Source organism: Equus przewalskii, chromosome 9, assembly GCF_037783145.1.
Source record: "Equus przewalskii isolate Varuska chromosome 9, EquPr2, whole genome shotgun sequence".
NCBI lineage: Eukaryota > Metazoa > Chordata > Mammalia > Perissodactyla > Equidae > Equus > Equus przewalskii.
The window spans coordinates 22797382-22821907 of record NC_091839.1 but is presented as its reverse complement, the minus strand read 5'-3'; the positions used below and the strand labels follow the sequence as shown (position 1 = coordinate 22821907).

Genomic DNA, 24526 nt, shown 5'->3' with positions numbered 1-24526 from the left:
AAACAGGAAAACAAGTGATATAATGACAGCATTAAGCCCTCATACGTCAATAACCACCCTAAATGTAAATGGATTGAATTCTCCAATAGAAAGACACAGAGTGGCAAGGTGGACTAAAGAACAAGACTCAACAATTTGCTGCCTCCAGGAAACACATCTCAGCTCCAATGACAAACACAAGCTCAGAGTGAAGGGGTGGAAGGCGATACTCCAAGCTAATGGCAAACAAAAGAAAGAAGATGTCACAATACTTATATCAGACAAGGTAGACTTCAAGATAAGGCAGGTACAGAGAGACACAGAGGGTCAGTATATAATGATCAAAGGGATGCTCAATCAAGAAGAAATAACACTTATAAATATCTATGCACCCAACACAGGAGCACCAAAGTTCATAAAGCAACTATTAACAAACATAAAAGAAGATATTAAAAATGACACAATAGTAAGGGACCTCAACACCCCACTCACATCAATGGATACATCATTCAGACAGAAAATCAACAAGGAAACAGTGGAATTAAATGAAAAGCTAAACCAGTTGGACTTCACAGACATATACAGAACACTCCACCCAAAAACAGCAGAACACATTCTTCTCAAGTGCACATGGAATATTCTCAAGGATAGACCATATGTTGGGAAACAAGACAAGCCTCTATAAATTTTAAAAAGTTTAAATAATAAAAAGCATCTTTTCTGATCACAATGCTATACAGCTAGACACTAATTACAAGATAAAAGCTGAGAAAGGGACAAAGATGTGGAGACTAAACAACATGCTATTGAACAAGAAATGGATGATTGAAGAAATTGAAGGAGAAATCAAAAGGTATCTGGAGACAAATGAAAAGGATAACATACTGTACCAACTCATACAGGATGCAGCAAAAGCCATATTAAGAGGGAAATTCATCACAATACAGGCACACCTTAACAAACAAGAAAAATCCCAAATAAACAATCTCAAATTACACCTAACTGAATTAGAAAAAGAAAAACAAACAAAGCCCAAAGTCAGCAGAAGGAGAGAAATAATAAAAATCAGAACACAAATAAAGCTGTTGAAACAAAAAAGGCAGTAGAAAGGATCAATGAAACAAAGAGCTGGTTCTTTGAGAAGATAAACAAAATTGACAAACCCCTAGCCAGACTTACAATGAAAAAAAGAGAGAAAGCTCGGATAAACAAAATCAGAAATGAAAGAGGAGAAATAACAACAGACTCCACAGAAATACAACAGACTATAAGAGAATATAAAAGAGCCAACAAAATGGATAATCTAGAGGAAATGGATAAATTCTTGGACTCTTACAACCTCCCAAAGCTGAGGCAAGAAGAAACAGACAATCTGAATAGACCAATCACAAGGAAAGAGATTGAAACAGCAATCAAAAGCATCCCAAAGAATAAAACCCCAGGACCAGATGGCTTTCCTGCGGAATTCTACCAAACTTTCAGAGAGGATTTAATACCTATCCTTCTCAAGCTATTCCAAAAATTTAGGGAAGATGGAACACTTCCTAACACATTCTACAAGGGCAACATCACGCTGATACCAAAGCCTGACAAGGACAGCACAAAAAAGGAGAACTACAGGCCAATATCTCTGGTGAACATAGATGCAAAAATCCTCAATATAATTTTGGCAACCCGAATTCAGCAATACATTAAAAGGATCACATGTCATGATCAAGTGGGATTCATACCAGGGACACAGGGATGGTTCAACATCCACAAATCAATCAACGTGATACACCACATCAACAAATTGAGGAATAAAAACCACGCAATCATCTCAATAGATGCAGAGAAAGCATTTGACAACATCCAATAGCCATTTATGATTAAAAAAAAAAAAACTCTTAACAAAATGGGGATAGAAGGAAATTATCTCAACATAATAAAGGCCATATATGACAAACCCACAGCCAACATCATACTCAAATGGGCAAAAACTGAGCACCATCTCTCTGAGAACAGGAACAATAAAATGATGCCCACTATCACCACTCTTATTCAACATAGTACTGGAGGTTTTGGCCAGAGCAATTAGGCAAGAGAAAAGAATAAAGGGAATCCAAATAGGGAGTGAAGAAGTGAAACTATCGCTGTTTGCAGACAACATGATCATATATATAGAAAACCCAAAAAAATCCATCAGAAAACTAACAGAAATAATTAACAACTACAGGAAAGTTGCAGGGTATAGAATCAACTTACAAAAATCAGTTGCTTTTCTATACCCCAATAACGAACTTACAGAAAGAGAACTCAAGAATACAATTCCATTTGCAATCGCAACTAAAAGAATAAAGTACTTAGGAATAAATTTAACCAAGGAGGTGAGGGACTTATACAATGAAAACTATAAGACACTACTGAAAGAAATTGATAATGACATAAAGAGATTCCTTGCTCATGGATTGGAAGAATAAACATAGTTAAAATGTCCATACTACCTAAAGCAATCTACAGATTCAATGAAATCCCTATCAGAATCCCAATGACATTCTTCACAGAAATAGAGCAAAGAATCCTAAAATTCATATGGGGCAACCAAAGACCCCGAATTGCTAAAGGAATCCTGAGAAAAAAGAACAAAACTGGAGGCATCACAGTCTCTGACTTCAAAACATACTACAAATCCATAGTGATCAAAACCTCATGATACTGCTACAAAAACAGGCACACAGATCAATAGAACAGAACTGAAAGCCAAGAAATAAAACCACACATCTATGGACAGCTAATCTTCAACAAAGGTGCCAAGAACATACAATGGAGAAAAGATAGTCTCTTCAACAAATAGTGTTGGGGAAACTGGACAGCCACATGCAAAAGAATGAAGGTAGACCACTATCTCACGCTATACACAAAAATAAACTCAAAATGGATCAAAGACTTGAAGATACATCCTGAAACTACAAAACTCCTGGAAGATAATATTGGTAGTACACTCTTTGACATCCAACTAAAAAGCATCTTTTCAAACACCATGTCCTCTCAGACAAAGGAAACAAAAGAAAAGATAAACAAGTGGAAATTCATCAGACTAAAGAGTTTCTGCAAGGCAAAAGAAACTAGAATCAAAATAAAGAGACAACTCAACAATTGGGAGAAAATATTTGCAGATCATATATCTGACAAAGGGTTAATCTCCACAATATATAAGGAACTCACACAATTGAACAATAAAAAAAACTAACAACCTGATCAAAAAATGGGCAGAGAAGATGAACAGACATTTTTCCAAAGAAGATATACAGATGGCCAATAAACACATGAAAAGATGTTCAACATCACTAATCATCAGGGAAATGCAAATCAAAACGACACTATGATATCACCTTATGCCTGTTAAAATGGCTATAATCACTAAGACTAAAATTAACTAATGTTGGAGAGGGTGTGGAGAGAAGGGAACCCTCATACAGTGCTGGTGGGAATGCAAACTGATGCAGCCACTATGGAAAACAGTACGGAGATTCCTCAAAAAACTAAAAATAGAACTGCCATACGACCCAGCTATCCCACTACTGTGTAGCTATCCAACAATTTGAAATCAACAATTCAAAGTAACATATGCACCCCTACGTTCATCGCAGCACTATTCACAATAGCCAAGACATGAAAGCAACCCAAGTGCCCACTGACTGATGATTGGATAAAGAAGATGTGGTATATAGATATATACAATAGAATACTACTCAACCAGAAAAAATAAAGATAAATTCATCCCATTTGCAATGACATGGAAGGACCTAGAGGGAATTATGCTAAGAGAAATAAGCCAGTCTGAGAAAGACAAACCCCAGATGATTTCACTCATATGTGGAATATAAACAAATACAAGGACAAAGAAAACAGTTCAGTGGTTACCAGGAGGAGGGAATGGGGGGTGGGCACAGGGGGTGAAGGGGAGCACTTGTGTGGTGACAGACAAGAAATAATGTACAATGGAAATCTCACATTGATATAAACTATTATGAACTCAATAAATATATATATATATATAATCAAATGGTTTAAATAGACATTTCTACAAAAGAGATATACAAATGGACAGCAAAGAGATGAAAGATGTTCAATACATTAGTCCTTATGGAAATGCACATAAACCCACAGTGAGATACCACTTCACACCCACTAGATTGGCCATAATTTGAAAAAAATAAGTGCTGACGAGAATGTGGAGAATCTGAACCCAAATACATGGCTGATGGGAATGTGAAATGGTTCAGCCACTATGGAAAGCAGTTTGGCAGTTCCCTAAAAACTTAAACCCAGAATTACAATATGACCTAGAAATGCTTCTAGATCTCAGTTTCAGTTATGCAATATTAACACATTCTAGAGACTTGACAAACAACTATGTGCCTATACATAACAATACCATACCAAGCATGAAAATGTGTAGAGAGAATAGATCTCATGTTAAGTGCTCTTATCACAATAAAGAGAAGAAAAGAAAAAGAATTGCAAACAGGTATTTGAACAAACTCTTATGCAAATTTGTTCATAGCAGAACTATTCACAATAGACAAAAAGTGACAACAACCCAAATGTCCATCAACTGATGAATGGAAAAACAACAGCAAACCTGTGAATTGTCTCCAACTGGCACATTTGCCCAGAGCATGGAGACAGAATCCACAGTATCAGATGAAGAGTTATAGTCTGGGGGACAAGAGGTGGTGAGGAGGCAGAAATGACTCAGCGCTTTTGATGAAGAGTGATGAAGAGAAGGTGCTGCTGCTTATAGAAACAAGGAAGTCAGAGAGAGGAAGTGGTTGGAGAAACAAAACCACAGAGCCAGGTCAGGAGGGAGATGTGATCCCCACCGTGAGTCAGTTGACAGTTGTATAAACATCTCCACAAGCTTCCTTCTCCTCTTGGGGTCACTCATCCTGACAACCCCACTGGCTCCTCTAGTCAAGCAAAGCAGAGAGTGGAAGAGCCCTCAGTTCCTCGCTCTCTTCTACCTCGTATACAATGAACAAGTTTAGCAGTTCTGCCCCTGACCTCTTCCTTCCATGACCCCAGTCCATCACCTTAGTTAAGCTCAGTTGAAGACTCAAAACATCTTGTTGATGCCACTTCGTAAGCCTCCTTCTTGTCCCCTAACCCAACTCCCTTGTCCCTCACTCCCTGATGGAGTCTTTTATTCTCATAGCCCCAAGCTTATCTGTCACTGACCCTCCCCTGCACAAAATCCTCCCACAGGTCACCTTCTTCCTTCAAGTAAATTCCAACTATCTCCACCTGATAATACATGAGGACGATGATCAGGCTGAGGGAAACTCTCCAGCCCTGCAAATCCAGCTCCTCCCTACAAACAAACTCATCCCAGTTGACCATCTCCCCTCCCCAGACACACCCACAACTTGAGGAATTACCACATTTGTGTGTTCTCATGGGCAGCTCCCTGAGCCAACTTGAACATAGCAGACTCCTTTCCAAACCTCCTAAACCATCACAACGACAATGAAATCTTCCTGCCTCATCCCACTCAACTGTGAATGCATTTTTCTTGTAGGATTTGTGTAAGGGATACATGAGAAATCCTCATAAACCAGATTACTGATGGACTCATTATCTAGGAGTTGGATGAATGATGGGGTTTTATCACTGCTTATATCAACACAGTCCTCCTACAGAATAGCCCATACAGAGTGGTGCTCTTCTCAAAAGAGCAATCTGTTCATACGATCCTTTTCTGAAAATGTTTCTGTTGCCTGGAAGATAAAATCCAAGAATACTTGCAGGGTGCACAAGAGCCTTGTGACCAGGACGCAGCAGTATCGACTACCCTAGACTAGTTCACCCTCTTCCTGGTCGGAAGTGCTTGCCCCTCACCCGACTTATGTAAACCCTGATTTGTCTTGGTCTCTCCTTCTCCAGAAGGTCCCCATACTCCTGTGTCAATGAAATTGTGATGTCAAAATACTAAAACATCCATATTAGAGTCAAAATAGGGCAAAATCAATTGTGGGAGAAAATCTTGAGTACTTATAATCTCCAGATATTTCTGGGAGGAGTAAAAATTGCTTCAGTCAATTTGGGGAATAGATAGTTAAATTCAGTCAATTTGGAGAGTAGATAACAATTATCAGATAAAAGGAAGAGGCACAAAGCTGTGCATGTCTTCCTCATTTTTTGTGAGAAAATTGGCCCCGAGCTAACATCTGTTGCCAATCTTCCTCTATTTTGTGTGGGATGCTGTCACAGCATGGCTTGATGAGCAGTGCTAGGTCTGCACCTGGGATCTGAACCTGCATGCGAACCTGGGCCACCAAAGTTGAGTGTGTGAACTTAACCATTAAACCACTAGGCTGGGCCCATACATCTCTTACTTTTAACTAAAAATTGTGTGTGTGTGTATATATATATATACACACACATATATATGCACATATGTATACACTGTAGATTAAAATGTGTACATATAAACAATGACATATTTATGAGAATGTTTACAGGGTATAATTCATTTTATGTAAAACTACAGAAATAAATCCCACAAATAATGAATATTTGTGTTATATATATGCAATTTAATATTATACAGCAGTAAAATGCACAAACTAAAACTACAGTTAATATAATATGTCAGTTACATCTCAGTAAAAAATAAAATGTCTGAATGTAGAAAAAACGCAACAGTAATACAGATCAATTTTCAAACATCATAGTGTATACACAAAGGGAAATTTTAGGACACATGAGTGTAAGATTATTCAAGTGCATACAAGAAGTGCAAAAGGAGATATTTATTTTTTTAGGGAAAAGTTTGACTTGGGGCTGTCCCAGTGGTGTAGTGGTTAAGTTCATGAACTCTGCTTCAGTGGCCCAGGGTTCCTCAGTTCAGATCCTGGGCACAGACCTACACACCACTCATTAAGCCATGCTGTGGTGGCATCCCACATACAAAACAGAGGACGACTGGCATAGATCTTATCTCCAGGACAATGTTCCTCAAGAAAAAACAAGAAGATTGGCAACAGATGTTAGCTCAGGTCAAATCTTCCCCACCAAAAAAGAAAATTGAGTTTTAACTCTATAAACAAAGAAAGGAACAGAATCTCGTGGAACCCAAAATGATGGTAAAGTACAGGTAATCTAGAAGGATTTTTCAAGACGGAAACCACAATCTGGAATATCAACAATGTTCTTCTTGACTTTCACTTGTTGACTCAGAAGTCCATTTGTTCTTACTGGTAAGTAAGACATTTCTGTTCATAACCTATGTTTGGTTTCCATACAATTTAGTGAGGTGGGATTAAGTAGGATGGAGAAAGCCATAGTCTTCACTAGACACTGAATATCAGCCAAAGTTGCTCTTGATCTCTTATAGCAAATACTTCAAATGTTGACATTGAGTTTTCCTCAGAATAAGTCACCATCTACCTGTTCAGACTCATTCGAGTCCAATCAGACAGTGAGTCACTTTCTTCGTGAGAAACCAGGTCTCAGAAAAAACACTTTGCCCAATATCACAGGATACGGAATTAATGGTTTAAAATGGATTCATGTGAGTTTTAGAACCCATCATGTCCAATGAATCTGAATTGGGATGGAGGCCAACAATACAGCCTTGGGGGTTATTTCACTGATGGAGTTCAACCCGATTAATTAGTAGTGTGGGGATCACACAAGGTCTCGATTCCAGATGGAACCACAATTAGGATGCCTGGTCTCATCTTGGTCCCCAGTGAGGGGGAATTGGAGAAAGTGCAAGAAGGAGGAGTGGCTCCCTTTTCCTGTGAAATTTCTACATCAGAAGTTCTCATTGGGGCCTGTCCTGGTGGCATAGTGGTCCAGTTCACGTGCTCCACTTTGGCAGCCTGGGGTTCTCAGGATCTGATCCTGGGCTTGGCCCTAGCACCACTCCTCAAGCCACTCTGTGGCAGCATCCCACATAAAATAAAGGAAGACTGGCACAGATGTTAGCTCAGTGACTATCTTTCTCAAGCAAAAGAACACTTTGTTTTGGCATCATTTATCTGTTGTGGTTCCTTCTCAATCCTAGGAACTTTCATTTCTCCTTTTCTGAATTTTGCTGTGGCCACATAGTTCAGAACTATTATAAATAGCATTTTTCAGTGTCTAGGACCCGACGAGGGCTCTTGGGTGGGCACAACAATCATCCACTTTGACCTTGGAGACCGACACCATGATCCTCTTGTGCACCAATTCTCGTACATCTTAATCTGGCCTGGAAATTAACAATGATTGAGCCCTGCCCATGAAGTGGGCTACACTGACCCCCACAACTACTCTGAGCAGTGGGGTTCATGATAAATCATTCCAAATGAGGAAGTTGAGGCTCAGAGATTGGATGTTACTGCCCAAAGTCGCATAGGCAGTGGATGATGGATGAACATGTAAGTAAAAGCCAGTTTTCCCTTCAAATTCAGAGCCCCAACCCAACTCACTGACCCCTAACGCTGGAAGGCAGGATGACAGGATGAGGAGAAGATATCTGATAAAGGAAACAAGAGACACTGGGAGACAGAAATGACTGAGAGGTTTGTTTCCAGGAGGATGGGGTGGATGGTGCTGCAAAATTCAAAGGGAAATCAATGAAGGGCCATGTTTGGTAGAAAGAAAGCTCCCCATCCGGGGCCCAAGGAAGACTCATGTTTTCTCCCCATGTTTCACTGTTTTTCTCCTTTGTGCTCACTGTCACAATGAAGCTGTTCTTGACCTGTACAGTTAGATGTTAAAGGTGTGGCTACTGATCTGACCTCTGCCAAGCATGCAACACAGCACATGGGTTACTGTATTTTTCTTCTCATGGGAGGAGCAACTTAGGACACCAACAAGGACAACAAACAACCAACATTCCTTTTCTTAAATGTTTTTTCGTAAAGGATATTTTTGGGGGTCAAATACTTACTGCTTTGCAGATATAAAATAAACACAACTTAAGATTTTATTTAACTCATCATTAATGAGGGAACTAGAAAGAAGTTACAACCAATTTACAGCTGAACCCAAAGAGTAGACACATTGATAGATCAAGACTATTGAATGGAATTCCCAAGTCCAGCAGAAAGGTTCCTCCCACGTGCTATGGTCTCCTCCTGGAATTCTCTCTCTCTCTCTCCCATTCACCTTAGGCAGGAAGTCCCTCTCAACCTTCAGTTCTGTCCTCAAATGTCACTTCATCAAATCAAGGTCTTCGATCATATCCCAGATGAGTTTTCATCTCCCGTCATCTCTTGTCCTACCTCCATGGGGTGTACCTCCTAACATATAGCTTAATGTGTAATTATGTACTTGTTAATTATAAGGTTACTATATGGATAATCCCCAAATCATCATTTCTGGAAGGCAAGATCAATACCTATTTTTTTTATGCTTTTTGGTGAGGAAGATTGGTCCTGAGCTAAAATCTGCTGCCAATCTTTGTTTTTCTTTTTTTCTCCCCAAAGCCCCAGTACATAGTTGTATATCTTAGTTGTATATCATTCTAGTTCTTCTATGTTGGATGCCACCACAGGATGGCTTAATGAGCAGTGTGTAGGTCTGTGCCCAGGATCTGAACTGGAAAACCCCAGGCCATCAAAGCAGAGGACGCAAACTTAATCACTTGGCCACGGGGCCAGGCCCCAAGATCAATGCCATTTTATCACATATTCCTGAATTTTTTAAATTACTTTGTTGTGTTCAGGACACTTAACATGAGATCTAACCTCTTAAGAAAATGTTAAGTGCTCAGTACAGCCTGGGTAACTATGCACACAACGTTGTACTGAAAAACCACATCTAAGAAAATAACACAGAAGAGGTGAACACAAGATTGAGAATGCTGTTTATCTTACATAATGTGAAGTTCACGGATGGATAAGAGGTCACACGTGAGTTGATATTATTATTATTGTGAATATCCTGGTTTCAAGTTTAGTGATAATTTTACATTTTTATTCTTGAAATAACTTAATTTTTCTGAGAATACTATTTGGCTATTTTAAAATACGTTCACCTTGGTGCAGGTCCAGTGGCGTAGTGGTTAAGTTTGCGTGCCCTGCTTTGGTGGCCAGGGGTTCGTAGGTTCAGATCCTGGGCACAGACCTGGCACCACTGGTCAAGCCAAGCTGTGGCGGCATCCCCCATAAAATAGAGGAAGATTGGCACAGATGTTAGCTCAGCGACAATCTTCCTCAAGCAAAAAAAAGGAGGATTGGCAACAGTTGTTAGCTCAGGGCCAATCTTCCTCACAAATAAATAAATAAATAAAATACATTCACCATTGTGTATACATCTATATGTGTATTCCTGTGCTGTATGTGCATGTGTGTATAAAGTCACATGCTGCACAATGACGTTTTGGTCAAAGATGGCCTGCGCATATGATGGTGGTTCTGTGAGATTGGTATCATATAGCCTAGCTCTGCAGTAGACTATGCCATCTAGGTTTGTGTGAGTATATTCTATGATGTTCACACAATGATGAAATTGCCTAACGACACAGTTCTCAAATGTGCTCCCTATCGTTAAGTGACACATGATTGTATATGTATTATTAGGGTTGTTTTGAAGTGAGAGAGAGAACTTCTAAGTTTGACTCATGAGTCAAGAGGAATTTTAAATAGAACTTCAATAGCCAGAATTTGCGTGTTCTGTTCTGTGATAATAGTGCAGATAAAGTTTGCTTGACGCTTTGTGGGAAAATTTTAAAATTTGCAAATATTTCTCAATTTGCAATTTGCAATTAATAAAGTTTTGAAAATAATAGAATAAGTACTTTATTTTATCTTAAAATATTTTATAACATTAGCAATAAATATATGTTAATTTGGCAGAAGGATGATGCTTATTGTAAATCGAATGAAGCGTGTATCTCAAAAACTGCAGTAAGAGGTGTTACATATCTTTATATGGTTTTATAGGTAGGAAAATTAAATTTGAACTTATGTATGAGGGATTAGTCAGTTATGAGGTTTATGTCAGGCCTTCATTAGGGCCTGTAATGAACCATGAACGTTGTCTGTAATTTATCTACAGCACCTCCCGTATTAGGGTGACAAGAATCTGGTCATCTTCCTGTGTGGTGGGTCACCTGTAAACCCTGCAAATTGTGAAGTTGGGACCATGGCAACCACATCCTGTTTATTTTCCAATTTAGCTCAGCTCCTGCACCCTGTCCAACAGAGGTAGTGCCATGTCCCCCAAATTTGTCAGCCTCCTGTGTCTCTGTAACTCCTGACGGGAAGGGAGGAGACAATTATGATCGAAAACCCTGTCCTGAAGATGTGGGCTCTTCACAGCCCAAGGCTCGAGTTAAGAGCCTGTGGGAAGCAGAGTTCATCTGCTGTCTGAGTCCAGGCTGATTGGTCAAGGCTAGTGTCCAAGATAGGGCATCATTCCTAGGAGGGTGTGATTCTTATGGGACAAGCCATCTCTGAAGGGGTTTCCTTCCGGGATCCTCTCTGGTCCAGAGGATCTGGGCATTTATGGATGAGTCCTTCCCCAGTCCCAGGTGGCTGTGTTGGTTGGATACAGATGATTGTCCCAGGTGGGAGGGGTTGAGCACAGGAGTTGGTGATGCAGGTGACCTGGGAAGGCTGGACAGGAATCACCTGGCAGCACAAGAAGTGGAGCTATCTGGCATACCCAGCCTCTGATTTTGTCCTAGAGATCCTCCATGGACACCCTCTGTGGGCTGAGCCAATCTCCTGAAGGAGCCTGTGGTGTTCAGAATCTGGAGTCTCTGGGGATGGTTACATGGAGAACCAAGAACTGACTCAGATTCTCCAGCCCATCCAGGATGCTGAGATAAAGGGTATTCCAGCTCCCAGAGTCTGAGAAGGGACTGTTCAGGAGGCAGTGTCTTCATGGACCTTGTGCCACATCCTGGTCAAGGAAAACATTTTTATTAAGTTTCATGGCTTTTTCTTGCATTTCTTAAATCCTTTAGATTTTGCCATTCTCAATGCATGTTTTTTGTTATTACAGAGAAATGTTAAGAGAAAATTTGCTCTACATTTTCTCAACATTCTCAGCAAAATTCTTGTTCTGGGAAGAACTGTCAGGCCCGTGCAGGGGTGGGCTGTGTCCCTGGCCCCCCCAACCCCCCAGGTCTCCCTGGGCATCAGGGATGCCAGTTCGGGGGAAAAGCCTTGGAAGAATGTAAAGGAGGAAAGGCACCTTGAGGGCAGTGAGGGGAGGGGGCGGCTCCCCATTTTCCTCTCTAAGGCTGTGCCTCCTTCTCTCCCAGTTGGACACAACAAGCCATCCCTGTCAGCCTGGCCGAGCCCTGTGGTTCCCCTAGGAGGGAATGTGACACTTCAGTGTCATTTCCATCTTCCATTTGTCGTATTCAAAATACTCAGATGGACTCACATCCCTGAGCTCCAGAGAGGAATTTTCAACAGCTTTACTGTGAGCCCTGTGACCACAGCACGTGAAGGGATCTATGAATTTTCCAGAACTTACAACCACATCCCCTCTGTGTGGTCAGGACACAGTGACCCCCTGGAGATCATGGTCACAGGTAGGAAAAGCCCAGCCCTGGCAGTGTTCACCCTGTGTCCAGATGGCCCTACCCAGAGTCCAGATCCCAGTGGGACCCAGACAGTGAGCAGTGGATCTAAAGGTCACAGAGCTTAGAACCAACACGGAGGATGTTGGGGGCCTCTGGCCAGAAGAAACAAAAAAGCAGATGGAGATGAGGCAGTGAGATTCAGGCTATAAAAGTCATGAGCCAGAGGATGGAGAACGAGGCTCAGAGAAAATGCAGTAAGAAAGGCATAGGAAGGAACTGAGACAGCTTTGGGTTTGAGGGAGGTAGGAATCACTCTGAAAATATCAAAAGAAGGGTGAGAAGGGTCCACATGGAAATTCACACTCTCTTTCTTCCCTGGTGTGTTCACCAAGCCCACCTCTCAGCCCACCCAGGCATCTTTGTGCAGGTAGAGGGGACTGTGACCCTGCCCTGTCCCTCAGAACTAGCGTTTGAAACATTTTTCCTTCTCAAGGAAGGGGGCACACGGCATTCTCAGCAATTTGTAGAGGACCTTCCTGATGGGCATACCCAAGATCATTTCTCCATGGGCCCTGTGACATCTGCTTATGCAGGGACCTACAGATGCTATGGCTCTGTCAGTCACTCTCCCCATGAGTGGGCGGACCCCAGTGAGCTTGGGGATGTAATCACCCAGTCACTGTGATTTCAGGAGAGTGCGGCTGGCTCAACCTCTGTTCTCTTCATGCCCTGGAGCCTCAAGGGGGATGTAGTGTCAAGTACAGTCTTAGCAGAGGAGGAGAAAACAGACATACAGAAGTACTAGCAAACTCAGGAGAACAGGTTGAGGGGTGAGGGAAAAGGGGAAGAAACAGAGAACTTTTATCATAATCCAAAGAAAAAACAAATTCGAGAGTGGCAGAGGATGAGACAGAGAATGAGAAAGATGGACCAAGAATGATTCCTGAGCACAGGGATGAAGAGCGTCCCCAGCTCAGGCACAGAGTGACAGTGGGAGTTGCCTCCCGCTTTACCACCACAGCCCCTTCCTCTGCTGTGAGGACACAGTGACACACAAGACAGTCCTGCAGCCAAGCCCTGAATGAGCTGAATAGAGTTTGGGACCCTGAGGTAATAATCAGCAACGTGGTTTGCCACATCCTCCTGCACAAGAGGGAGTAGTGGTCACCTGAAATCTTCACAACCTAGTGGTCACTTCCCATACTTTGGGGCACAGGGTCGTGCTGGCCATTCTACATAAGAAGATTCTCAAAGATCCTATGGATACTTTGACACTTTCCACTCCATAATCTGTACTGTGTCAGGGAGCCTAAGGCCAACAGCATGTATTCTGAGAATCCTCAAAGTGTCCAGTTGGTTGCATTATTCGAGAGAACCCCACACGTCTTATGGCTTCCTGCAGCAGTAAGACATGGAGGTACAGTCAGAGAGCAATAGAGAATCAGGCAAAAGCAGGGTCCTAGAAGGACGCACACACACAATCACTCAGCACTGCAGAGATAAAGGTGAGGTTGACAGGCACTAGAAGACACACACAGTGGGTGCCCCAGAATGGGAACAGAGAATGCTTTGTCATAACCAAGGACAGTGTGATAAGACTTGTGCTCTCAGAAAAGCTCTCTTTTTCTCCTGGGAATAGACAAGAAACCTTGTCTCTCTGCCCAGTTAGGTCCTGAGGTGATATCAGGAGAGAACCTGGCCTTATTCTGTGAGTCCAAGTGCTCTTTGTCCTGGGCCATCTATCGAGGGAGGGGGAGGCCCATGAACGCTGGCTCCCAGGAGGGCAGAGCCACAATGGTGCATTCCAGGCCATCTTCCCTCTGCGCCCTGCGATGCCAGCCCATGGTGGGACCTATAGGTACTATGGCTCTTTCAATCACTCTCCCTGTGACTGTCCAGAACTGAGGACCCACTGCACCTTTCTGTCACAGGTGAGGGACCTCATCCTGTCCAGGGTCATACGATACACTAAATCATGGAGCTATAGGTGAGGGCGCCCTGTTGGTGATGAGGAATCTTAGGGATTCTGGAGAAATGGAAGCAAAGAGAAATACAAAGAGTAAAAGAGAGGATGGCAATCAGGGCACCTCCAAACCCTCCTCACCTGCTGTGTGGATGCCCACATCGGGGTCCCACATATCCAGGAGAAGGAAGAAAGGGGTCAGGCAGATCCAAGAGGAGGAGGAGAGGCTGGAGGCAGTTTGGGGAGATCAGAGGCTGCAACAGGTCCTCACCCTTATTTGTTTCCCAGGAGCCCCTCTGACCCACAAGTGATTTCCCAGTTGTGGAACACAGATATTTATCACCCAAGAGGACTTACTGTCTCTTTTCATAGCTGTCTTTCATCACCAGGCATATCCTAATGCCTCTTTACACCATCACATCTCAGGGAGGCAGCATCTTCTCAAGGCACTCAGGTGGATGGACCAGAAGGCCCCCATCAGTCCTTAGGGGGATGGTAGAGTGAGAGGTGGATAGAGGACCAACCTTCCAGAAGGAACAGTCCTACTTCAGGGGGCGAGGAAGGACACTGGCTCATCCTTTGCTGTCCTTTTTCCTAGGAATTCCTACAAATACTTGCCCATCACCCCAAAAAATAAGCATCACAAAAGATGAGCAAGGAAGTCTCTTAATTTAATCCATAAATGACCCAGAGGGATCCTGTGTGAGTGTTGACTCTGCCACCTACCAGCTCTGTGACATTGGGTTAGTCAGCTTCCCATCTGATCCCCAAATTCTCCATCAGCATTTGAGAGTGTGGTCAGTATGGGAATCAGAAGAGGCATATAGGGTCTCATGTTCTGGAACTGAGGCCTTTACCAATAGAAATGAAGGGATCATAGGGACCCTGACCCCACGCTCAAGAGAGATGCTTATCCTCCCTCCATCAGGGTCTGTGAAGATGAGGATGATGAATGATAAGGATTTAGGGGAACACTTTAAATATGTACTGTCCATCTGTTAATACTCTATTAGCTGGATATCCAAAAGTTAACAAGGAAAAAGATCCTGCCTTCATGAGGATCATATTCCAGATGTGTGTGAAGGGAGGAGAAAAGGTATGAGTAAATGAATGAAAATTCATTAAGATTCATTAATTCATACACATTAAGATAGGGTCATGTGATAGAGAAAGCTTAAGTGGATAACAGAGTGAGTGGTAGGCAAGACCATACTGAGGGTGACATTTCAGATGTGATCTAACAACAAGGAAAGTCACTCCTGAGATGCTTAGTCTAAGGATCTTCCCAACAGATGGAACCATGAGTGACATGAATCCAATGAAGCAATGAGCTCGGAGGGTTCAAACCACCGGTGAGCCTGACATGTGTTGAGTGAGATGGAGTTGAGGGAGGTAGACTGGAGCCAAATTAGGTAAAGGTGGATAAGCAAGGACGAGGAGCTTAGATATTATTCTGTTTTAAATGGGAAGCCATTAAAATATGTATATTGGAAAAGTGGCTTTAAGTGCATGATATTTTCGAAGGAACTGATTGGCAGGTGTGAACATAATTTATTTAAAGGAAATGAGTGGAAGCCATGAGCCTGGTGGGAGGTTATGACAGTCCCTGTAGAGAAAAGTCATGGCAACCTAACCATGAAGATGCTGGGGAAGGAGTTAAGTGGATGGCTTCATGACATACTCAGACGTAGATTCATTAGGAAAGAGATTCCTGAACAGTTTTTGTATTTCTCAGCTGAGCCACCTTCAGCATCCTCATTATCTAAGTTGTAAAATTTCTTGGCATAAATTTGTTTGTAGTATTTCTTTAGTACCCTTTTAATGTCTGTAGGACTGGTAGTGATGCTCCTCTTATTCTTGATATTGGTAATTTACGTCCTCTCTTTCTTCCTCTCTTGCTGTTTTTCTTTACATCCTACAAGCTTTGATATGTTGTAATTTCATTTACCCTTTTTCACTAATATTTGGTAAATTCAACTTTGTGTCATTCTATAATCCATAAATATTGAGATTTTGTTTCCAAAGTATTGGGGTTTCTTCTTAATGTTTTCTTATTGTCAATGCTTATTTAATTGCACTCTAATCAGGAAACATGATATGTATGGTAACAGTTTGGAGAAACATAGATACTTACTTTGTTGTCTAGTAAGAAATCAATATTTTCTGTTCAATATGTGCTTTAAAAATGAGCATTCCCACTTTGTTGTAATATGTATGTCACGAAAATATTTCTATAAAATTATGCATACTGTGTGCACATCAGATTGCACATTCATTTGTGATTCAATGCTCACGTAAATTTTTTGCCTGCTTAACCCATCAGATATTATATATTATTCTGATAAATGTTTGTTCAAATCCTCCATTATGTATCAACTTATGTTTTACATATTTCAAGGATATGTGATTGGTTGAGTGAAACTTCATAATTATGTCTTCATAGTAGATAGTTGATTTAAAAATATAAAATATCAATTGTTGGTCTTTTAAAAGTATTTTTATGTTTGTATTAATTTCCTATTGCTGCCATAACAAATTACTACAAATTTAGCAGCTTAACACAATTTATCATCTTACAGATCTGTAGTCAGAATTCCGAACGGGTCTCACCAGGCTAAAATCAATGTGCTGACATGGCTGAGTCCCTTTATGGAGGCTCTAGAGAGGAGAATCCATTTCCTTGCTCATTCAGATTATTGGCAGAATTATATACACTTGCCTACACGCATAGATATATGCACATATCAAATGCTTATTAATACTTCTATGTACTACTGATTTCTTTTGTTCTCAGTACCATCCCATTTTCTCCATTTTGGTTCATTACTCTCACTTATTTATATCATTTAGTACTGCTCTTAGAGAGGGTGTGGACACAAAAATATCTTCATGCTTCTATGTCTAAATGCCTGATTCATATTAATATTCTATCTATGTATCACAGTACTTGGTAAAGGAGAAGACTCACCTCGTCAGAGTGAAAGACATCTTGTATTTAAGGGATATGTCCACCAACGCCCTCCTTATCCCTCACAGAGATGCAGCCGGATGTCGTGGGTTTAAGGTATAGGACACGAGTCCCAATATGTCAGATATTCCTCCAGTCTCTTTGTCTTTAAGGATTTGCCCACTGCTGACAGTTCAGCTTTGCTCCTTAATAATATCTAGGCTCAGTATACAACTCTGTACTCACAATTAATGCCTGGAAGGTATTTCTCCAGTATTTTCTGTCACCTGTTTTTGCTCTTTAGAAATCCAATTGCAATGAACTTGTCATTCACTTGAAGGTCACTTGCATTTTCTCTATTCGCTTTAGAACTATTTTTTAACTTATTCTCAATGTTCTTTACCAGGGCCAAGATAAGATTTTCATTTTTAAATTCATGCACTTTAAAGCCATGTTCTTTCTTCATTTCTGTAAAAATTTCAACCACTCTCTCTTCAAGTTTGTCTAAAACCATTCTCACTTCTTTCATCCTGAAACTGTGATAGAAATCTGTTTAACTCTTCTCATTCTATTTCCTCTGTATATTCATTATATTTTCTATTTTTCCACTTCTGGTCTCATTGTGATCCATTCTAGCAACTTTAAACCCTATTCTATTCCAGTGACGTCAGCAGGATGGCAGAATAGGAAGTCCCAGGCCTCGTCCCTCCACAGAAACATTGATGAAACAATGATATTTGGGCAAAAATACCTTTATGAGAATTTTGGAATCCAGGTAGTAAGTTGCAACAACTCAGAAGAGCATAAAACCAAAAAAAAAAAAGAAAGTTAGAACTGGATAAAAAGATCAGTTTCACTTTTCCCGTGTCGCTCCTGCCCCAAGCCACTGAGAGACCAGGTCACTCCGGGATTTCTCCCTCAGAGAAAAGAGTGAGTGAAGCTGCATCTGAGGGCGCTGCCCCAGAGACCGATTGATGTCTCACCTCTCTCAGAGCACAAGGTGAGAGGGGCACCTGGGGGCAGCCAAGGACAGAGGAAAGGGGCTCCCAGTGCTGGCACAGCCCTGAGACTGCTCCCCCAGGATGGAGGGAGAGGAGTAGAGCTTGCGTATCCACAGAAAATGCTGGAGAGGCTCCCCAAAGTTCTAATAGGACTTATTTGTGGTCATTTCCTGCTAGAACCAGACCATAAAGACTGAAAGAGGTTGCTGCTTCTCCCAGTGGGCAGACACCAAAGAAAAGCTACAAGAAACATGGAGAATCAGGGAAATAGAACACTACAAAAGGAAAAAGATAAATCTCCATTAACTGACTTTAAAAAGTGATCTATATGTTGCCGGACAAATTATTCAAAATAATTATCTTACTTATTTTAGGTGAAATAATCTTCCAGAAGGGTGTCAAGAAGACAATTGAGAAAGTACAGTCTCTTCAATAAATGGTGTTTTGGGGAAGCCGGCCCCATGGCCTAGTGGTTCCGTTCAGTGTGCTCCTCTTCAACAGCCCAGGTTCAGTTCCTGGGCAAGGACCTACACCACTTGTCAGCCACCATGCTGTGGTGGCGGCCCACATACAAAATAGAGGAAGACTGGCACAGATGTTACCTCAGGGTTAATCTTCCTAAGCAAAAATAAAATAAAATAAAATTTAAAAAATTAAAAAATAAAGAAATAGATGAATAGTGTTGGTAAAACTAGATATCCATATGCAGAGGAATGAAATTGGACTCTGAGTTCACATCACATACAAAAATCAACTCAAAATGGAGTAAAGACTTAAATGTAAGACCCAAAACAATAAAACTACTCGAAGAAAATGAAGGTGAGAACCTTCTTACAACAGTTTAGGTAAAGACATTTTTTTGGATATGACACCAAAAGCACAGGCAACAAAAGCAAAAATAGACAAGTAGGATTGCATCAAATTAAAAAGCTCTGCAGAGCAAAGCAAAGAACTGATTGAATGAAAAGGCAAATTATAGAATGGAGAAAATACCACAAACCGTATATCTGATAAGGGATTAATTTTGAAAACACTGAAGTGTGGAGATTGATAAGAGAAACCTTAACTAAATTGGAATCGAGAAGGCCTGTAGGGGGTGCTCTTATGCCCTATCACACATTGTCAATCACACCAAACAGGAAGCGACATACTCTTGCATCTTCTGCAGGAAGTGAAACTACTTTACTACTGAAAGAAGACTTCTCTCCCCACCGGCAAAAGACCAGCCAATGACAAGCCTCCACAGCTCAGCCAATGAGAAGCCTCCACAGCTCAGCCAATGAGAAGCCATTGTCACCCTGAACTGCTACTTTCCCCCAATGGATTTTTAGTTTAGCACAGCCACTCCCTACTCCCCCTTTTTCACTATAAAAGCAGCTCCCCTTCTTTGTTTGAGGTCTTTGCCTATGCTTTGCCATAGTGTGAATTGTAGTTCTTTGGATATTCTTGAATAAACTCATTTTGAGATTAAACAACAGGAAAACTTGCTTTTGAAGTTGGCAGAAGGAATTCATACAACTCGATGCAAAAATGACAACAATAATCCAATTAAAAAATGGGCAAAGGACCTGAATAGGTACTTCTCAAAAGAAGACATCCAAATGGCCAATCAGAATATGAAAAGGTGCTCAACCTCACTAATCATCACGGAAATGCAGAGCAAACCCACAGTGAGATAGCACCTCATGCCTCTTAGAATGGCTATTATGAAGAAAACAAGAGATAGCTAGTGTTGGCAAAAACGTGGAGAAAAGGGAGCCATTGTGCACTGTTGGTGGGAAAGTAAATCGGCACAGCCGTTTTGGAAAATAGTCTGGAGGTTCCCCTAAGAATTAAAAACAGAACTATCATATGATCCAGCAACCCTACCTCTGAGTACATTTCCAAAGTAAATAAAATTAGGATATCAGAGAGATATCCGCACTCCTCTGGTCTTTGCAGCATTATTCACAGTAGTCAAGAAATGGAAACAACCTAAATATCCATCAACCAATGAATGGATAAAGAAGATGCAGTGTACATACATGCAATGTGGCAATTTAAATAATCAACAAGCAATCTATAGATAAGCAAGATAGAGTTATATTTATTGAGCTAATGCTGAGGACTAGCCCATAAGTATTATCTCCACCAGGGAAGAAAGCACTCCTGAGAAGCATGGTTTACAGCATGAGTATATACATTTCCAGAAAAGGAACATACATCAAGAGTGACAGGAATACAATTTTTTTCCCAAAGTCACAAGGAGGTGTTTTGCTACAGTTTAGCACATACACAGCAGGTCAACTTGACCTGGTTCTCTGGGAAGAAAAGCTTATCTTCAAAGAATTACTGGCATTGGTATCAGAGAAAGGGAGACATTCATCCCTATTAAAAGAGTGGCGTCGTTGCTTTGGGAAGATGTTTGAAGCAGAGGTACAATGCATGTCTGATGGGCCATAAGTCAGGCTGCTTGGGGGAAAACAAGTTTTAGGCGGAATCAGGGTTAAAGTAGAGTGGCGTCGTCATATACCTCAATATGTTAAAACTTCTTATAATTCTTATTTTCATCAACTGGAATATTATTCATCTTTTAAAAAGGAAATTCTGCCCTTTGCGACAACCTGAACGAACCTGGAGGACACCATGCTGAGAAATAAGCAAAACAAATATAAAGACAACATACTTTCACTTACAAGTGGAGTCGAAAATAGTCAAACTCATAGAAACACAGTAGAATGCTGGTTGCCTGGGCTGAGGAAAGGGGGAAATGGGAGATGTTGGTCAAGAGACACAAAGTTTCAGTTGTGCAGATGGATGACTTCTGGAGAGGTAACGTACAGCCACGTGACTACAGTTAAATATACTCTATTGTGTACTTGAAATTTGCTTGGGGGTAGATCTTAAGTGTTCTCACCACACACACAGAATAAAACGTAACTGTGTGGGTGACTGATGTGATAATTAGCTTGATTATGCTGATTATTTCCCAATGTATATATATATGTCAAAACATCAAGTTGAACACCTTAAGTGCATTCAATTTTTATTTGTTAATTGTACCTTAATAAAGCTGAAAAAATTTTCTTTCACCTAGTTACAACAAGCACTTTGAAAGTTCTTCCATTTTTAAGTTTAAATAGTCACTCTCATTTTTATTATATGTATTTACATTTTTATTTCAGAACGGTACTCACTGTCCTCTTCCTTTAGAGAAGACAAGCTTCTAGTTACACTTTCCCTGAACTCTGAGTACTCATATATATAAACATGTGCATGCGTGTGCACATCTGTATGTCTATGAGCACGTGTGTGTGTGCATATGTGGGTGCGTGTGTGTTGTGTGCAAGTGCATGTTTGTACAATTTCCCTTTTCTTATCATTCTTTTCCTCACTGTTGCATTTCTCTTGCTCCACTTTGGGTTCATTGTTCTCCTAAGTGAATTTCATCACTGAGTATTCCTTTCATTGAATGTGAAAATGGTAGAATACCTAAGAACTTGCAGCTCTGGAAATGCCTTCTTTCACTCGCATTCCTTTTATCAAGCTACTTCAAAACATTTTCTCATTTCAAATAAAGCGTAAGATTCCACTACCAAGAGAGGAAAATCTATCTGGTGATTATGGATCCATCCCCCTAAATCTCCTCTTATCTCTCATGAAGACGCAGCCCAATGTGGGGGGTTTAACCTGTGAGATTCAGGTCAAGAGTCTCCTCCTGTTTAGGGACTTGCTCCTGCTGACCCTTTCTCCTTTGTCCCTTAAAAATAATTTGGCTCAATATACAATTCTTCACAGACTCCTAATTCCTGGAAAGTATTTCTCCAATCTCTTCTGGCGTCTCTTTTTGCTGTGGAGAAGGCTGGTCCTAAGAGCTTGTCATTCTATGGATGGTAATTTGCATTTTCTCCAGGAAGTAATTTTAGGACTTTTCATAGGGCCCCAGGCTAGTCCTCCTCAATTTGGGGAGGAGGGAGTTAAATTTGCATAAAATAAAATTGATCATGTTAAAGTGTACAATTCAGTGTAAGATATATGTTTTTAATTTATCCTTCAATTTCTCCATTTGCCATGAAGTGTCAAGACATAGATGCTATTGTTAATTATATGCCTCCTAGCACTTAGCCTTTCCTCATCTTTGTAAAAAGTTGATTCTTCATCTTTTGAGCTCTTGTTAGACGTCATTCTCCCTTCTTTCCTCTGACACTTACAATAGGTGTGATGTTAGCCCTCCTCATTCTGTTCCCCAAGTATCTTAAATTTCCATTTCTGGTCTGTGCACGTTGCATTCTGGAAATTTCTCTCATTTTTATGTTCCGGTTTCATAATTGGCCTTCAGCTGCCTTGTCCTTGAGGGAGTGAATTTTTTTTAATGTCTTAATTCTACTGGATTTTTCATCTCTAAAATTTCTCATTTCAATAGTTGCCTATTCTACAAAAACAATTCATCTTCTTGCCTCAAAAATTCCATTTCTCCATTTATGTTTTGGATATTTAAACATATTTAATTTAAATTCCTCTCCTATTTTCCTATTGACTCTATTCCTTGCATAAGATGATCCGCATTAATCAGTTGCTTGTTGCCCATAGCATGTTCCTCATGATTAAGACGACTCGACTGTCCATTCTTGTTGGAAGCCTCTGCTCCCACACCCTGATCTTCCAGAGACGGTTTTTCCCAGGGCTGTCCTGGAGTCAGGCTGACATGGGGGGACTGTTGCAGCTGTTCCTGCCCCATGGCATCCACTCGCTCAAACTCGGCACCTGCTCAGGGTTGTGCCCAGCAGGCCTGGTCCAATGGAAGCCTCACATTCAAATGTGGGGCAGGCGCCCAGGGCTGACAATACTGAATTCAATCTGTTTCAGGACACACAGGGGAGGTTGCTCAGTGCTGACCATGGGCTCGGGCCAGTGGGCATGTATTCCAGTGCCCACCCAGAAACACAGGGAGGGGAGCCACAGCTTCCAACCTTCTCCTGGAGCCGTGAGCCCTCCCTTCTTGTGAGGACCTGGAGGTCCTCTCTGTTTCCACACAGCTGACCTCCTCCACAGGGCCCCTTGATGGTCCTGGGTACCGATGGCCACTCAGCTTTGTTCTCTATTCTTTATTGTGCTTCCATCTCCATTGTTGGAACTTTCGTTTCTCTTTTTACATTTGTCTGTGGGTGCATGTTTCAGAAATATTGTAAGTAGCGTTTCTCAGTGTTGGGAGTAGACACGATCTCTTGGGTGGGCACGTCAATCATCCACTTGAGTGTGGAGTCCCACCCCACAGTCCCTTCATGTCCAAACCCACTCCTGTCTTATCCTGACCAGGAAATTGATTGATCGCACCCATGAACCCAGCACCACTAATCCCACAACCACTCTCTGAGGAGGGGAGTTCATGACAACATGCTGCAGATGAGGAAACTGAGGCTCAGAGATTGGGCGTTAATGCTCAAGGTCACATGGGCTGTGGATGATGGAGAAATATTTAAACAAAAATCAGCCTTATCCCCCAAATAAGAGCCACTCATTGAGAACTGAAACTGAAGACAGAACCACAAGATGAGGAGAGCTCTTCCCAAGGGAGAAAAGGGTCTGAGGAGGCAAGAAACGACTCAGAGGTTTGTTCCTAGAGAGAAGGGGGTGGACGCTGTTACAAGAAAAAAGAGAAGTCCGAGAAGGGGGCTGTGATAGAAAGCAAGCCCACACTCAAAGGCCAAGAGAGAAATCATGTTTCCTTCCCTTATTTCACTGCATTTCTCCTTTGTGCTCATTGTCACAATGACACGCTCCTGAACCGTACAGTTAGATGTTGAGCGTGTGTGTCTGCTGATCTGAGCTCTGCAGGCAGCAGGAAACTGCGTCTTCCCTGAAGCATCTCCAGGGCCTGGATGACCACTGTCCATGGTGAGGACCCCACAGGGATGTTCTGAAGGATGGGCTGAGGATGAAGGAGACCCCATGGGGGAGGCTCTGAGACGGAAGGACATACCCTGGGTCACCTCACCTGGAAGGGGCATCTCAGGAAGGCACCACATCTATTGTTGTGAAGTCTTGCCCATCGGTGAGATGAGTGCGGATCAGGCAGACAGTGGGGGTCAGGAGAGACCATCTTTCATCTGAAATGTCTCCAGAGCGCCTGGAAGATCTGCCCC

At 41.5% G+C, this 24526-nt stretch overlaps 1 long non-coding RNA gene across 1 annotated transcript; it reads right to left on the bottom strand.

The window, feature by feature from the left end:
- Positions 1-8922: 8922 nt before the first annotated feature.
- LOC139073564 (uncharacterized) lies at positions 8923-24521 on the bottom strand. Its single transcript, XR_011522449.1, has 2 exons — positions 24379-24521; positions 8923-11862 (listed from the first exon to the last, which is right to left on the bottom strand). It is a non-coding gene; the product is annotated as an uncharacterized lncRNA (long non-coding RNA).
- Positions 24522-24526: the final 5 nt, after the last annotated feature.